The following is a 14,398-nucleotide window of genomic DNA, read 5'->3' on the forward strand; positions in this document are numbered from 1 at the left end:
ATTATTTATTTATTTGACAGAGAGAGAGATCACAAGTAGGCAGAGCAGCAGGCAAAGAGAGAGGGGGAATCAGTCTCCCTGCAGAGCAGAGAGTCTGATTCGGGGCTTGATCCCAGGACCCTGAGATCATGACCCGAGCTGAAGGCAGAGGCTTAACCCACTGAACCACCCACACACCCTCCTAACCCTCTTCTTAATGGGAGTAGCTGAAATCTTGGTATTTGCAAGGACAGAGATTAAGCTCAGAAGCTGAGGCAGACCCTAAACAAACAGAAATAAAATAAAATCAAGACTGGGCCTGTCACAGAAAACAGCATCAGTGGTAGATATAGGTAGATATAGGTAGGTATAATCTCTGTGAGATGACGTCCACAGTTTTCTTTGGAGATTTCTTGTGATCTCGAAGAAATAGACGATATTTATTACACTATGCAGACTGTCATGTTTTACACAACTAAATTCATTAATAATAAATAAATTGAGAATTTCTGCATCTCTGATCATGTCAAGCTGTTTTTTTTTTTCTTCTCTTCTTGGATATTTGGGCATTCTGTTGAAACCCTGTGGCAAAAGAGCTTATGCTCAGATATATTAATTTTTTATTACCATTCTTTTCACAAATCCATTTTAAATCGGATGGTATGTAAATACTAAGATACCAGTAACAGTGAGATTTTATGACGTGCCAGACCCATCATGAGCATTTTTCACGCATCATTTCAGTTAATTCTCTTAACAATCCTCTGAAGTAGGTGGCTTTATATCTTTCTAAGGGGACTGAGATACAAAAGGATGGCTATGCTAGGACCCTAAAGAGGTTTCCATGCTAAGAGTTTTCATGGATAAAAGTTGGCACTAAATTTGTTTTAGTGTCCTGATTACCGGTCGACTGTGCTAGTCCCTGTGCTGTGTTACTATTCCTGCCCAAGTAAGTTCTGGAAACTCACTAGATCTGTTTGTCTCTTGAAGTTTGAGTTTATAGACAATCACCTATACTGGATGCTGGAATGCTTCTCCTCAGATCAATATCAAAAGATCTGGATCTCAGCTCAGATCTTGATTGCAGGGTTATGAGTTCAAGTTCCATATTGGGCTCTGTGCTGGGAAGGGAGCCTACTCCAGGGGAAAAAAAAATCATATATCCAGGTCCCAACTCTCAGAAAATCGGATTAGGATGAAGTCAAGAAATCTGGGTTTAACATGTTTTCTGTGTTGAGTCTGATGAGCAGCTGGGTTTGAGAAGACTGATTTAGAGCAGTGGGCTTGTGGGCTTATGGGATCTACTCTTTTCTAAGCAAGCATCCCTTACCAATAAAAAAAAGGGGGGGCAGGTTAGGAAGGAACTATTTGTAGGTATATTATTCATAAATAATATATGTGTAATATTTGTCTTTTTATTCTAGATTATAAAACATATGCAAAATAAAGTCAAGGAAGGCTGAGGTGAGAATAAAAACTATTTGAAAAATATTTATTTTTCTCATTGAGTAATGTTCTCATAAAAATATAATGAACAATGAAATAAATATGCTGCATTCTCTGATCAAATCTTCGTTTATACTCTGTTATGCAGAGATTTTTCGGTTCTGGTTCTAAGTTTATTTTTGACATTAGTTTTAATGGTTGCCATAAGTGAAAAATCACACAAAACCTCCAAATGGAAAAAGTACATCATTGGCAGTACATATTAATTTTTCAGTACCATCTGCTAATTAAGCAAAAGTTTTCGATCAAATGGGGCAACTAATTTCCAGAGTCTCTGATGTAAGTCAGCACCTCTTGCAAACAAATTGGAAGATACATTGCACTTCTTTTTATTTATTTATTTATTTAGAGCAAGGATGAGTGGGGGAAGGGCAGAGAGAGAGGGAGAGATAATCTCAAGCAGACTCCGGGCTGAACATGGAGCCTGCTGTGGGGCTTTATCTTCTGACCTGAGCTGAAATCATGAGTTGGACACTCAGAATAGCTTAAGCAAAACTCACAGACGCTTACTCGACTGAGCCACCCAGACACCCCACTACCTTGCATTAAAAAAAAAAAAAAAGATTTTATTTATTTATTTGAGAAAGAGCAAGAGAGAGAACACAAGCAGGGGAGAGGGAGAATCAGGCTCCCCACCGAGCAGGGAGCCCAACGTGGGACTGGATCCCAGGACTCTGTAACCATGACCTGAGCCAAAGGCAGATGCTCAATGGACTGAACCACCCAGATGCCCCCAAACCTTTCTCATCGAACTTAGTACTTGGTAAGATATTGTATGACCTTAAATATTGCTGAAAAATTACCTTCATGTTCTGGTCATATATTTTTTTTCTGGATATTCTCTATATAATCTGTATGTATATAATCCTTTTCTCTCTACATAATCTATATTATATAATCTTTATATATTTAAAATTTGTATATTTTATAGTCTATATATACACTGCCACATATACATACATATTTACATAGAATATAAATACTTATATTTAACACTGTAATTATACATATGTATAATGCATATACTTACATACAGTACATACAGACATATTTTTGTGTATATGAATATATATTATATACAAACATACATACATCTATAGTTAAGGTGACATTCATCATCAATGACAGTGGATATAAATGTACATTTCTAGGACGCCCGGGTGGTGCCCCATGTCACCTTCTCTTCTCTTAGGATACCTCCTAAGAAGACTTTCTCTTCTCTTAGGATACCTCCCATACTATGACGCAAGTCTGCTCAGCATATGACAAATGAGGGGACAGTTCAGTCCATTTTACTCAGTACTCATGGAGCTGAGTTTCTTTCTCATCTCTCAGGCTTCAAGGGTTTAGATCTTTAAAAGCATCTGCCTAAGCATTCAATAATTAGCTTTTTATACTTAAAAAAATGATAGATCCATTTGAGGAAGCCTCCAGAAGAATCCTTATATCTACAAACACCTGCACTAAAGGGGTTTAGTAATTGAAATCCTGAAGCCTCCAACTGAGAACCCCTTGTCGAAAGATATTTTATGTCCTCAGAAGTTTGGTTTGGTTAGAGAAGCATCAGGATTTATCCACAATTTTTTTTTTTTTTTTAAAAAGAAGGACTCAGATTTCTCCAGTCAGGTCTGTGGTCCCTTGTCTTACCTGTGAGCAGGTAAGAAATCCTATCTCAGCCCCACCTGAACCTTCTCGAACATCTTAAAGACCTCCTTCAAGACACTCCCCGTAAAATAAGTGATATGTTAGGCGTTCTCCTCACCATAAAAAACAAACAAACAAACAAACAAAAACAGTATTTTGTTATGTACTCTCTAAACAGCCCATAGAAGACAATATGGCCTCCATTTGCCGTGAATTAAAATCAGGGTTTACTCCAATGACGTCAGGAGGTTACAAACCACATCTTGATGTCACAGGAAGAGTATTGAGACTGGTTTCTGTTCCAACCTCCCGTCCTTGCTCACTCTACGTGGTCAGCATTTCCACACAGCCTTCACTGGTATTCTCCACTTCCTTAAACTCAAGTCACTCTGGATCCCCAAGCCCCCACCTGCTAAAGTCAACATCCCTTTTCAGATCTCTGTTCAAATCTGTTACTAGGTTTCAGTGAATTGTTAATGAGATAACTGATTTGACCCACTGTAATCTCATGTAATTGAACTTCACTGTTAAATTCATCGTAAATTTTTCTCCTAAGAGATCACCCATAATACCCCCAACGCTTACACCATCTCTGAGCAGTGTGTTCTTGCTCACATCGTGCAGCAGATATAGGCAAGAACATGAAATTTGGAGTCAGAAAAAAGTTTAAATTTAGGTTCAGCAACTGACTGTCTTTGTGGCCTTGAGTTAGGCACGGATCCCTCCAGATCTCAGTTTCCTTATTTCTACAGTGGGAGTGTTTCTGAAAACTGACCTCTGTGCTCCGAAACTGAAATATGTAATGAGAAGACAGAGTTTGGGTGTAAAGAAGCAAGAAAATGTATTACTTAGCGAAGCACAGGAGGCTAGAGCAGGCTAATGCCTCCAAGACTACATGCCTGTCCGATGTAAAAGGCTGAGAGGTTTTATAGGAAAATGCAGGATCTGGGCGGTTTCCATGGGAATCTGGAACGTGCTGCTTGCGCTGCGTCACGTCTTCAAGGTGGTCTCATGACCAGCGCTGCCACCTGCCATCAGAATCTCGTTACTAAGTATACATTGAGGTCAGTGAGATGTCAATATCGATACTGAGTTCCTGGAACAAAGGAGTCTATACAGAAAAACAAGAGAAGGGGAGGTGAGGGAGGCTTCAAGAATGAGGAAGAAAGAAACATGTTCAGTTTAAAGCCAAGTCTTGCTGAAGCACTAGTGGGTCCATCTGAATTTCCATCCATCTTTAGGTTTTTGTTTTTGTTTTTATTTTTATTTTTTTAAATTTTTTTTAAAGATTATTTATTTATTTATTTGACAGGCAGAGATTACAAGTAGGCAGAGAGGCAGGCAGAGAGAGAGAGGAGGAAGCAGGCTCCCCGCTGAGCAGAGAGCCCGATGCGGGGCTCGATCCCAGGACCCTGGGACCATGACCTGAGCCGAAGGCAGAGGCTTTAACCCACTGAGCCACCCAGGCGCCCCTGGTTTTGTTTTTAAAGATTGTATTTATTTGTCAGAGAGAGAGAGAGAGAGAAAGAAAGCGAGAACCAGCACAAGCAGGGGGAGCGGCAGGCAGAGGGAGAGGGAGAAACAGGTTCTGATGAGCAAGGAGCCGGACTCTGGATTTGATCCCAGGACCCTGAGATCATGACCTGAGCTGAAGGCAGGCCCTCAACCCACTGAGCCCCCCAGGCGTGCCATTTTCACATTTCCGTAGTGGTTTCAGGAGCAAGGATGTTTGCTGTGTCTGGCAAGAGGAGTGGACTTTTTAATTTCAAAGTGAATATTTTTTAGTTTGTAAAAGACACAATTGGATCTGCAGTTGTAATATTTTGTTGGGTCTTTCCTTCTCTCTTTTCCTTCCATGATGCTCTTCTTTTTATTTTATTTTTTATTGTTTATATGGTTTCTACTTCTTTTACTCTTTGAACCATCCAGGATGCTTACTTAAAAATCACTTTCAGACTGGGGTACCTGGCTGCCTTCTTCAGTGGATCACGTGACTCTTGATCTCGGGGTTGTAAATTCGAGCCCCATGTTGGGTGCAGAGATTATGGAAAAATAATTTAAAAAATATGGGTTACCTAGGTGGCTCAGTTGGTTAAACATCTGTCTTTGGCTTGGGTTATGATCTCGGGGTCCCAGGATCGAGCCCCGCATCAGGCTCCCTGTTCATTGGGGAGTCTGCTTTTCCCTCTCCCTCTGCTGCTGCCCCCTCTCATGCTCTGTCTCACTCAAATAAATAAACAGAATCTTTACAAAACCATAAAAAATCTTTAAAACATCTCAGATTGTTCTATTATCTCTAATTTAGGGGGTGCAAGTTCTCATTTAAAAAAATAATTGGCGACTGTCCCTTTCGATGGATTGTTTCCAATGCAGCTTATAATTTTTTACTTTAAGCTTCTCTTCAGTGAAGAATGTTTTCTGCAGGTGCCCCACGTGGCCTAATTGGAATAACCTGGAGTTTTGTAAATTGAAGAGCAACTTTTCCTCTGCTCAAGAGTACTGTTTCAGGGGCACCTGGGTGGCTCAGTGGGTTAAAGCCTCTGCCTTCAGCTCAGGTCATAATCCCAGGGTCCTGGAATCAAATCCTGCATTGGGCTCTCTGCTCAGCAGGGAGCCTGCTTTCCCCTCTCTCTTCCTGTCTCTCTGCCTACTTGTGATCTTTGTCAAATAAATTGAAAAAAAAAAAAAACTTAAAAAAATACTGTTTCACAGTTTTCTCTTCCCTATCATGCAATTACAAGTTTGTTCTCTCTGCTGGATCATTCCATTCAGCATATAAACACGCTGCAATACCGCCTAATTTGTCTGGTTTTGATACTTCCCTTTATGGCAAAACTTCTTGAATGATTTGTTTCTATTTGTTGCTTCTATTTGTTTCTCTATGGAAGGGCTCCATTCAGGTTTTCTCCACTCTTTGCTGTTCTTGCTGAGGTCACCAGTGATTTCCCCTCTTGCTGAAACCAATGGTCAATTCTCAATCCTTATCTTACCCTTGACCACTAGCTTTTGATCTAATTGATTACTGCCTCCCCCTCCTCTTCCTCCTCCTCCTTCTTCTTTTTATTTATTTATTTATTTATTTTGAATAATTTGCACACTTGGGCTCCAGGACATCCATCTGTCTTTGTTTTTCTCCTACCTCGATGCCCCTTAATCTCTTTCTCCTTTGATGGGTCCTAACATACTGATGTGTCTCAGGACTCACTTCTCATACCTCTTCTCTTATTTTCACTTGTTGTCTCAGGACTTGGGCATTTGTTATTTTCTGTGCCTGGGAGCCTCCTCCAGATATCCACAAGATCTGATCCTTCATGTATGGTCTGGGTTCTGAGATGTTTTATCCGTTAGCTCTTCCCTGATCATCCTATTAAACTACATACCATCCCTGACACTGCCTATCCCCTCTCACCTTGGGCATCAGAGTGCGTGAATGAGTGCGTGAATAAATGAATCGGAATAGATGATAGAGTTCCATTATTTCCTAGACTGCGAGAGATACCTCCCAACTTTTAAAATATATTTTTTTGTTGTTCAGTCTGTTCAGACAGAAGGAAAATTTCATGCTTCACCTCAAGTTGCCAGTTCATTTTTATTTTTTATTTTTGTATTTTTAAAAAGATTTTATTTATTTGAGAGACAGAGAGGCAGAGAGCACAGAGAGAGCGTGAGAAGAAGCTGACTCCCCACTGAGCAGAGATCCCAGCATGGGCTTGATCCCAGGACCCCGAGATCATGACCTGAGCCAAAGTCAAACACCCAACCGACTGAGCCATGCAGGCACCCCTATTTTTATTTTTAGAGATTTTTTATTTATGAGAGAGAGACCTAGAGAGAGCCTGAGCAGGGGTGAGGGGCAGCGGGAGAGGGAGAAGCAGACTTCCCACTGAGCAGGGAGCCTGTTGCAGGGCTTGATCCCAGGACCCGGAGATCATGACCTGAGCTGAAGGCAGATGCTGAACCGAATCAGTCACCTAGGAGACCCTCAAGTTGCCAGTTTATAAAGAAATTATTAAACTACCAAGTGTCCCTTCCATGTCAGGAGCCATCTATCAAGGTTTGAGTTCTTATCCTGAGCTTCACTGGTTCTGAGGACGGGCTTCAGGGCTCTGTGAACCCCCTGAATATGTGTGAAAAATGTTGAAGATTTATGTGAGTTTTCTTTGCGAAAAGATTTATAGCCTCCATCAGATTCATGAACTATCTATGGCCTGACTAAAGGTTCTGAACTGTTGTTATCTTCCTTGGGTACCTATCAGCCAAAAGCTAAAATGTTGAAGACAGAAACTCATCATCTTCCTTACCAAAGTCTCTTAACTTTCTTAGAAGGAAATCCCTTTGTGTGAAGAAACAGCCACTGCAGGTATCTCTTTAAAATGTTCCTGATATGGGGTGCCAGGGTGGCTCAGTGGGTTAAGCCTCTGCCTTTTGCTCAGGCCCGGATCTCAGGGTCCTGGAGTGAGCCCCACATTGGGCTCTCTGCTCAGCAGGGAGCCTGTTTCTCCCTCTCCCTCTGCCTGCCTCATTCCCTTTTTGTGATCTCTGTCTATCAAATAAATAAGTAAAATCTTTAAAAAAAATTTAGTAAAATGTTCCCAATAAATTGCCACCCTGTTGCTTCAGGAGCTCATAAAGTAGCATTGCTAGACAAGTTGACTTTAGACTTTTTTTTTTTTTTTTAAGATTTTATTTATTTATTTGTCAGAGAGAGAGTGAGAGCGAGCACAGGCAGACAGAGTGGAAGGAAGAGTCAGAGGGAGAAGCAGGCTCCCTGCGGAGCAAGGAGCCTGATGACAAGTTGACTTTAGAAATTTCCACTTGGGTTAAGCTGAAGTAGTTTTCACATGCTGGGTCTTGTTCAGGCCCTGGGACCTCGACCAAGATGCTAAATCCCTTTTCTACTGGTTGGTTTTTCAGATATGTAAAGATATCACGATTCACCCTCCTCCCTCTTCCAAAGCCCTGTTTCTTCAGAATGTCTTCAGTTCCTCTAAACGTGGGCCAGGGCAGCGCACCACCCTGCAACCGTTCCTGAATGCTACCGCAGTTTGACAATTGCCCCAAACTGAGCCCACATGCGATACACATAGGAGTCCGGGCTCGCACATCTGGACCCGGTACTTTTATCAACGCTGCTTTGTATCACGAAACGACTGCTGTGGCGGAGTGCGGCAGGCACGGGGAAGAGAGACAGAGGTGGAGAGTGGAGAGAGGGGGCGGTGTCAGAGAGAGGAGGCAAACCACAGCGCTTCGTGACTTCTGGCCTGCGGGAAAGGGAAGGAGGAGGGGACCGAGGAGGATACACATGTGGAAGCAGAGAGTCTGGGGGAGGCCGAAGGAGGGAGACAGACAGAAGGACGGATGGGAGGCGACAGGTTAGCTAGCACCTGGCCGCATTCCAACGCGGGGAAGTGGAGAGAGAGCGTCCAGGAGCTGGAGCAGCAGGACGGGGAGAGGTCGGGGTGAATCAAATGCCGCAGGGAGGCCGAAGGCGGGGGTGGGGCGGGGTACGGTGGGAATGGAGTGGGGGGGAGGGGCAGAGAGCAGAGGCCCCGCCTGAGCGTCTGGGCTCCTGGCAGAGTCGCAAAGATGCGGAGCCGGCACAGGGTCTGGGACAGACAAGGGAATGGTCTTGGTGGACCGTCGCAGCGACTCGGGCGGCCAATGGGAGCCAGCGCCCCAGCATAGGCCACGCCCCTTCGCGTCAGCGCCGGCGCCGGCGGCGCGCGCAGTCGCCCGCCTCCCGGAAGTGCGCCTGGAGTCGGCGTCGCGGGCCGAGGTGAGCGCGCGCGGGCTGGGCGGGCCTGGCTGCGGCCACCCGGGTTGGGGCCTGGCGCCTCCTATCTCGGCGCTGGGCTCGGTGGGGCCTCCGGGAGCGGCGGCTGCGCCGGCGGACGCGCGCCTGATGGTCTCGGAGGGCTCAGGGACGCGGCGGGTGCGGGGCAGGGGTGGCGGGGCCGAGGGGCTGTGGGGTAGTGGAGACAACGCTGCCGCGAGCGGGCTGTAAGCGCCGGACTCCTCGGCCGCGCCCCTGGACCCGCACCGAAACCGGGCCGTTTCCTCTGCCTTCCCCGGAGGCTGGAAGAGAGGGGCCCCGCGTGGGCTGATGCCCGGAGCCTCTCTCTCTGGGTTGCTTTGGGCGCTGCGCAGCGAGAGTGGAGGATACCTGGGTGGGGAGCGCTGCCTCGGCCTCCGGGATGCCGCATTCCAGTAGCCCTCCAGCCTCAGGGCGTTTGTGAAAGCCCCCAAACCCGCCCCCCAGCCCCAAGTCCCCCAGCGTTGGCCGCTCTCCTCCCCAAAAGACAGGCCTTGCCTGGAGCTTCGTGGGTTCCAAGTCGGCCGCCCCTTGTGAGCCTCCCGAGGTTCCTAATCAGTCAACTCTGATACTTGCCTTGCAGGGGGTTTGCGAGGATTAGAAATGGCAGGAACGGGGCCTGATAAGGAGCTGATACATAGTGTTGGGGGAAAAATTACTCGTATGCTCGTTAAAGACGGCGAGGCAGCGTTTGTTCAGGCGGGCTGCTGCAATGCGGGTTTGCAGGACCGAGAGCTACCGGGCTGCACGGTGCAGCAAGGAGGAATGGAGAATTAAACAGCCAAGGAGCCCCGGTGCGGGGGCGGGAGCGAGGGGTCCGCGGATGGAAAATGACTAAGAGGAAGCATCCGGGGCAAAGGGAACTGTGGCTGACATCGACTTGACTGGAGTTTTGCAGAAGTCAGGGCTGGTGTGATAGGGAATTTGTTCAGGTGTGGGGGCCGATCAGACACCATGGTTGATGGAGAATTTGACCAGCTATCGGAGATGAGGGACTTTCCCTCTACACAGGACTCAGCGAGGTTCTTGCTAAAACGGGACTAAAAGGGTCAAGGACAGACCTGAAAGGCCAGGCCTTGTCAAAAAGAGGACTCCCTTGACTTGACTGAAGTTTGCTTCAGCAAAGAGTGTTTGTCAGTATGGGGTACACAGCAAAGGGCTACTTGTATGCATAGGTATGGTAAGCATACTTACCTAAGGGTACATTTTAAGTTCACGCTGATTGGTTACAGGTTGAATAACAACTATACAAGTGGGATTGCTTGAAACATTTTTCGTAACAGGAGCAGATACTCATGAAGTCATTGGAATAGAAACTACCCTCTATAATTTAATCTAGAATAATTGAGGCATTTTTTTCTTAGCATTTTTTTAGGATATAATTACTAAAATCAGATTTAAATATTTTATAAGATTTATAATTTCCCCTAAATGTTATCTGAACTGCTGTCTTCATTCAGGAAGCAAATAAATTTGAATGAGTCCACCCATCAGTCTCTTGCCATCTGAAATCTTTCTACTTGTTATTTGAAACTCGGGAGCCAAATAGCTTTAGGTAATGAAGGATGCTTGTATATTCATCCAGTATTTATTTAATATTTATGTGTTTATTTGTTAGATTTTTATTTATTTATCTTAGAGCATAAATGGGAGGGAAAGGAAGGGAAAGAAAGCCCAAGAAGACCCCACACTGAGTGGTTGGAGCCAGAAGCAGGGCTTGATCCCAGGACCCCAAGATCTTGACCTGAGCGGAAACCAAGAGTAGGCTGCCCAATCAAGTTTGCCACCCAGGCACCCCATTTATTTATTTATTTATTTTAAGTAGACCCCGTGCCCAGGGATGCGGGGCCTGAATTCACAAACCTGAGATCAAGAGTGGGACACTTGACTGACTGAACCACCCACGTGCCCCTTATTTAGTATTTTAACATATTCAAAACTCGTTTTTTTCTCTAGAGCTTTAGCGGTTACCTATACATTTTGATACTGTGTTTTCACTATCATTCAATATGAAAACATTTTAATTTTCAGGGTGCCTGGGTGGTTCAGTCAGTTAAGTGTCTGCCATCTGCTCAGGTCAGGATCCTGGGGTCGGAGGTTGGAGCTCCAAGTCTGGCTTCTTGCTGGTGGTAGGTAGGGTGGGCAGGGGGTCGGCAGCCTCTCCCTTTTCATATCCCCCTATTGCTCTCCTTGTTTTTGTGCCTTCTCTCTCTTCCGCTGTGTCAAATAAATAAATAAAAATCTTTAAAAAAGAAAAGAAAACATTTTAATGTCTGTTGTGATTTTTTCCTTTGGCCATAGGTTATATTAGTTAATAATTTCTGTATGTTGGCATTTTCTAAGTATCTTTGTTACTGGTTTCTAATTTCATTGCACTGGGGTGCAATTGAGATTCCAGTCTTTTCTTCTTTATGCATGTGGTGAATGTTTCATATGAACTTGAACTCGAAATGAATGTGTGTTCTGCAGTTGTCAAGTCTGGCCATTAGATTGCGTTGGTTTATAATGCTCAGATTTTCTGTAGCCTTACTGTTTTGTTTTTTGTTTGTTTTGTTTTGTTTTTGTTTTTGGTCTTTGCTTTCTATCAGCTATGAGGATTTGTCCCTTTAGACTTGATATTAGGTGCATATACATATTGGGTTTTGGGTTCTAAATGATTGGACTCATCATAATGATATGCTCTTTTTCTTTATTTCTTGAAGTCTCTTGGTCAGATACTAATATAACCATACCAGCTTTTGTATGCTTGCTGTTTGCATAGGATGTCTTTTCCCCCATTGTTTTATTTCCAAACTTTTGTGTCTTTATGTATTAAATATCTCTATTGTAGGCACTCTGGTTAGGTCTTACTTTTCTAAATCTGGTAATCTTATAATTCAGATGTTTAGTCCATTTACATTTAATGTGATTACCGATACAGTTGTGTGTTAGTGGACCATACTCTCTTTTTTTCCTGTTGATCTTTCTGGGTTTTATTCTCTTGATCTTACTGTATTCCGAGATAGTTTTTTTAAGGATTCCTTTATTGGTTTTTTAAGCTGCACTTCGTATAATATTTTTACAGCTACCAGTATGTATCTTTATCAGAGTTTAACATATTAGAGTTTAATATTTATACCACTTTATCCTAAACAATTTACATTTCTCATTCCTGCCTCTTATTTAACACCTTTACACGTCCAGTTTGTCACCTGACATTTAGGTATCACTTCCCACTTCCTATTCCTTCCTCATTTAACAACTCATAAGTGTAATTACCTGATTGTTACCATTTACTCACTCCTTTGTGCTGTTTTCATATCTTTTACTTCTACTTATGTTCTATGTACATGCTGTTGTTATTTTTGATTTTAATAGTGAGTTGCCTTTTAAGGAAGTTAGAAGTGAAAGCATAGTATTTTTATATTTATACACCATATATATAAATATATATATATAAATTTATATATTTACCGTTTTTGGAGATCTTCATATCTTTCTGTAGATCTGTGTTTCCCTTCAACTGGAAAGGTGTCCTTTAACATTTCTTATAGTACAAATCACTGTTGAGGGGTGCCTGAGTGGCTCACTCAGTGAAGCGCCGGCCTTTAGCTCAGGTCATGATCTTGGGGTCCTGGGATCGAGCCCCAAGTTGGGCTCCCTGCTCAGTGGGGGGCCTACTTCTCCTTCTTCCCATATGCACCCCCTACCCTCATGCTCGCTATCTCTTTTTCAAATGAATAAATAAAATCTTTATAAAAAAATCACTGCTGAAAAATTCTCCTAGCTTATTTTTCTGAAAAAGTATTTTTTAAAAATTAAAATGGAGTTAACATACAAAGTTCTATTAGTTCCAGGTTTACAACATACTGATTGGACAATTCCGTACATTACTCCATGTTCACTACAATAACTGTCTTCACCATACATTGTTATAACATTATTTATATTCTCTGTGGTGTGTTTTTCCTCTGTGATTTGATTGTATATACTGTATAAGTTGTTATAACTGAAAGTTTGTATCTCTTAATCCCCTTTATTTATTTTGCTCATAACCCTCACCCCCCCTCCCCTTTGGCAAACATTTATATTTAAGAGTCTGGCTTTTGTTGTTTATTCTTTTTTTTTTTTTTAATATTCTACAAATAAGTGAAATCATAAGGTATTTTTCTTTTTCTGTCAGACTTACTTCACTTATCCCAGTGTCCTCTGGGCCCATCCATGTTGTCAGAAAAGGTTAATATTTCATTCTTTTCTATGCCCGAGTAATATTTCATCGTATATGTACACAGTATCTTTATCCATTCATCTATCAATGGACACTTGGTTTGCTTCCATATCTTGGCTGTTGTAAATGCTGCAGTAAACATAGGGGTGCATTTATCTTTTCGAATTAGTGTTTTTGTTTTCTTTGTATAAATACCAGTAGTGAAGTTACTGGCTCATATGGTATTTCTATTACTTTAAAAAAATTTTTTTTAATTTTAAATTTTAATTTAAAAAAATTTTATTTATTGATTTGAGAGAGAGCAAGCAAGAGAGAGAGAGAGAGAGAGCGCACAAGAGATTACAAGCCAGGGGAAGGAGTAGAGGGAGAAGCAGACTCCTTGCTGGGCAGGGAGCCTGACACAGGGCTTCATCCCAGGACCCTGGAATTGTGACCTGAGCCGAAGGCAGACTTAACTGACTAAGCCGTCCAGGTGCCCCAGTATTTCTACTTCTTAATTTTTTCTGTTTTCCACAATGGTTGCGCCATTTTACATTCCCCCAGCAGTGCACAAGGGTGCCCTTCTCTCTACATCCTTGCCAACACTTGTTATTTCTTGTGTTTTTTTATATTAACCATTGTGAGGTATCATTGTGGTTTTGATTTGCGTTTTCCTGGTGATTAATAATGTTGAGCATTTCTTCTGTATCTCTTGGCCATCTGTGGGTCTTTGGAAAATTTTCTCTTCAGGTTTTCTGACCATTTTTTAATTGAATTGTTTGTTTTTTTGGTGTTGAGTTGTAGAAATTCTTTGTATATTTGGATAGTAATCCTTATTGGTTATATCACTTATGCATTTCTTTTTCCATTCACTAAGTTGCCTTTTTGTTTTGTGGGTGGTTTCCTTTGCTGTGCAAAAGCTTTTTCTTTTGGGGTAGTCCCAGTGGCTTATTTTTGGTTTTGTTTCCCTTGCCTGAGAAGACATACCTATAAATACGTTGCTAAGGGCAGTGCCCCAAGATTTTCCTGCCTGTGTTTTCATTTAGGAGTCTTATGGTTTCGGGTCTCACTTTTAGGTCTTTAATCTATTTTCAATCTATATTCTAAGAAAGTGGTCCGGTTTTGGGTGCCTGGGTGGCTCAGTCGGTTAAGCATCTGCCTTTGGCTCTGGTCCTGGGATGGAGCCCTGCATAAGCAGGGACTCTGTTTCTCTCTCTCTCCCTTTCTGCCTTTGGCTCTGGTCCTGGGATGGAGCCCTGCATAAGCAGGGA

The 14,398-nt window shown here is 42.8% G+C and overlaps 1 protein-coding gene across 4 annotated transcripts in view; it reads left to right on the forward strand.

Moving 5' to 3' along the window:
- Positions 1-8,423: 8,423 nt before the first annotated feature.
- ZNF18 (zinc finger protein 18) overlaps positions 8,424-14,398 on the forward strand; it is a 27,886-nt gene continuing 21,911 nt past the window's right edge. The window contains exon 1 of one of the 4 annotated variants that reach the window (XM_059379287.1): positions 8,424-8,501. The gene's annotated coding sequence lies outside the window, so the exon portion shown is untranslated. The other 3 variants (XM_059379284.1, XM_059379285.1, XM_059379286.1) reach the window with 3 other exon arrangements.

Source organism: Mustela nigripes, chromosome 16 (assembly GCF_022355385.1).
Source record: "Mustela nigripes isolate SB6536 chromosome 16, MUSNIG.SB6536, whole genome shotgun sequence".
Taxonomy (NCBI): Eukaryota; Metazoa; Chordata; class Mammalia; order Carnivora; family Mustelidae; genus Mustela; species Mustela nigripes.